The sequence below is a fragment of the Poecilia reticulata genome, linkage group LG20 (assembly GCF_000633615.1).
Source record: "Poecilia reticulata strain Guanapo linkage group LG20, Guppy_female_1.0+MT, whole genome shotgun sequence".
Lineage (NCBI taxonomy): Eukaryota > Metazoa > Chordata > Actinopteri > Cyprinodontiformes > Poeciliidae > Poecilia > Poecilia reticulata.
Genome location: NC_024350.1, coordinates 25,266,277 through 25,270,156, shown reverse-complemented (window position 1 = coordinate 25,270,156; position 3,880 = coordinate 25,266,277).

Below are 3,880 nucleotides of genomic sequence, written 5' to 3'. Positions count from 1 at the left end.
GTTAGAAGCAGAGCAGAGCAAGAAAGGCTAGAGGGGAATGAGATAGCACCTGTAGTGTGTAGGTTGGGTTCAAGACTGAATAAAGAAGTTAAAGAYAACTGCTGAGAGTGACTCTACTTCTTGGAAGTGAATATATCACATATTGGCGACGAGGATACTGGCTAGAGACGGGAAGCACCAGATTCACAACGGTGGGAGGAACGGACGCATGTTGTCGGGCGGATACAAACGAGGCAGAGAGATTACCGACGGAGGTGATAAGCAAGGCCGCAATGAGCGCGACGTTCGGCACTCTGTCAGCATTTGATGCCAAAGAGCAAACTTGGAAAGAATACTGTGAGATTCTTGATCAGTTTTTTGAAGCAAATGACATTGATGATAGTGATATGCAGAGGGCTATCCTTATTAGTGTGGTGGGACCAGCCACATAAGCTAATGAGAAACCTCGTGAGCCCGGACAAGCCCAGCTCTAAAACGTACAGTCAGTTGGTTACAAGAATGAAAGAGCACTTTAATCCAAAACCAAGTGAGATTGTGCAAAGATACAAGTTTGACTCTCGTTCCCGTCAACCTGCTGAGTCCGTCAGTGCATATGTAGCAGAGCTCAGACGTTTGGCTCAAGATTGTAACTTTGGTGCTACGCTGGAGCGGAGGCTAAGAGATCGTCTAGTGTGCGGGATTGATAACGATAGGATTCAACAACGTCTGCTGTAAGAGTGACCTGACATTTGAAAAAGCATTTCAGACAGCTGTCGCCGAGGAAGCTGCGAACAGGAACGTTTCAGACTTGCAACAGTCAGCGGCGTGTCACAGCATGGTGGCGGAGGGAAAAGAAAAGAGAGCAGATTGGAAAAAAAGAGAGTGAGTGTTACCGATGTCATGGAAAATACCACAGTGCTGTCGAATGTAGGTTTATAGACGCCAAATGTCACGTTTGTGGGAAAATAGGACATATTGCCAGGGCATGCAGGTCCAGAAATAAAAAGAAAGATGAGACCAGTCTTAAGGAAAAAGGAACACGTCAAGGAGGGCGCCAAGGACAGTCACACAAATCACACAAGGTATGTGAAAAGCAAGATGACAACAACAGTTCAGATCAAGATGAAGAAGCATTCACTCAAGCATGTTTGTCAACGGAAACGTCTATCCAGAAAGTTGAACCCTTCGAAGTAAAAGTGGAAGTTAACAGAAAAGAAGTGAAATTTGAAATTGACACAGGATGTAGCGTCAGTCTTATGAATGAAAGCCATTTTATGGAGTTGTGGTATGAAGACAGTCGACCACAGATTAAAGAAAGTAAACTCTCTTAAATCATACAGTGGAGAGAAAATTACAGTGGTGGGTGTAGCTCAGGTTGAAGTGAACTATGCAAATCAGAAGAAAACGCTTCCCCTAGTGGTAGTGAAGGGTAGTGGATCAAATCTGCTAGGCAGTGGATGGCTGAAAGAATTGAAACTCAAGTGGGATGAGATTAAACACGTAAAAACAGAGGCACAAGAATTACAGGAAGTTCTCTTGAGACATGAAGAGGTTTTAAAAGAAGATTTGGGGATGTTAAGAGGTGTGTAGGCAACCATCCGTGTATCCGCAGGCGCCCATCCTAAATTTTACAAACCCCGTTCAGTCCCATATGCCATGAAGTCTAAGGTGGAAGAGGAGTTAGAACGACTTTTAAAGGAGGATATCATAACCCCAGTAAAGTATGCAGATTGGGCAGCGCCCACTGTGCCCGTTCTGAAGCTGGATGGCTCTGTCAGAATTTGTGGTGATTATAAATTAACAGTAAACAATGCTTCATCACTGGAACAATACCCAATTCCCCGCGTTGAAGATCTTTTCAATGCACTAACAGAAGGCAAACAGTTTACCAAGCTCGACTTCAGTCATGCATATCAGCAGATAGTTATGGATGAGGACTCCAAGAAATACCTGACAATAAACACATACCATGGCCTTTTCACTTATAACAGACTACCATTTGGAGTGTCATCAGCCCCAGCTATTTTCCAAAGAACAATGGAAAGCTTGTTGCAAGGTCTACCAAATGTAGTAGTCTACTTGGATGACATATTGCTAACTGGAAGTGACACCAGAGGACACCTGAAAACGCTGGATGAAGTTCTCAAACGACTAAGGAAGCCGGACTGCGACTTCACAGGAGTAAATGTGCATTCTTACAGGATCAGGTGGAATACCTGGGTCACAGAATCGATGCGGAAGGTTTGCACCCAGTACAAAGCAAAGTGAGAGCCATTGAGGAAGCTCCACCTCCAACCACAGTGACTGAACTAAAAGTTTTTTTGGGCCTCCTAAACTACTACAACAAGTTTCTTCCTAACCTTGCTACACGCTTAGCACCATTACATCATCTGCTGAGGAAAGGAGTTCCATGGTGTTGGAATAAAGAACAGCAGGAAGCATTCAGCTTAGCTAAACAGCTGCTGAAATCAGCCAAAGTACTGTGTCATTACTCAGCAGACAGAGACCTGGTGCTCTGTCTGCTGAGCACCAGGTCTCAGCAGACAGAGCACGTGGGAGCCGTGTTATCACAAGTGCTACTGTGGTGTTTAAAAGGTTGGCCTAACAAAGTGGACACTCAGTTCCAGGCCTACAGTCGGAGAAGGTTAGAGTTGAGTGTGAAAGATGGATGTGTACTGTAAGGGTGCCAGAGTGGTTGTTCCACAGAAAACAACTACATTGCATACATCCTGGCATCTCAAGGATGAAGGGTTTGGCGCATTCCTACATGTGGTGGCCAGGGATGGATGCTGAAATAGAGTTGGAAGTACAATCCTGCCGCACATGTCAGGAAAATAGGAAAGCTCCAGCGGCTGCACCCTTGCACCCTTGGGAGTGGCCAGAGACACCCTGGAGTAGACTACATGTGGATTATGCCGGCCCTCTCTCAGGCAAGATGTTTCTTGTGGTAGATGCACATTCGAAATGGATTGATGTGTATCCCACAAACAGTGCAACAAGTCAAGTTACCATAGAGAAACTCAGACTGTGTTTCAGCACACATGGCCTACCCCAGATGATAGTTTCAGACAACGGCACATGCTTCACAAGTCAAGAGTTTGAAATGTTCTTGAAACAGAATGGAATACAGCATGTTACATCTGCACCTTTCCACCCAGCATCAAATGGCCTGGCTGAAAGGGCTGTACAGACATTTAAACAAGGCCTGAAGAAAACTAAAGGGGACACTTTGGAAACAAGGTTGGCAAGATTCCTGTTTAACTACAGAATCACACCACAAAGTACCACAGGCTTGTCACCTGCTGAACTGCTTATGTCACGGAGATTGCGTTCTATGCTGTATCTCCTGCTGCCGGACATCAAGGCGAAGGTACGCAAGAAGCAAGCAAAACAGAAGGAATATCATGACACCCACAGCAAGTGGAGCTTTTCTCCCAGTGATGATGTGTACATCCGTAACTACAGTCATGGACCGAAGTGAGTGCTTGCCATCGTTGTAGGGAGCACAGGTCCAGTATCTTATACTGTGCAAATGGGAGATGAATGTGTCATGCGGCGTCATGTTGATCAAATCAAGAAACAACATGTGATGCAGAGGGGGATGGATGGGGCTGGAGCACAGTGCGCTTTTCAGGTTACAGATGAAGTAGTGGCGCTCGGGCCGAAGGACTCGGTACCTCCATCTTCAGGAGGAAGGGTGTTGGTGGAGCCTGCTGAAACAGCTCAGGTTCATTTTCCTGCGGTGGATGTTGTCATGAAACCTGGTATAAGCATGTGAGATCTGTCCAGGTACACGCAGAAAACGGAATAAAAGCCTGAGAAATAACAGTAAACCTTGTATAATGATTTAATGATGATTATGGTTTGTAACAGGTTTAAAATAATAATACACATGCCAATG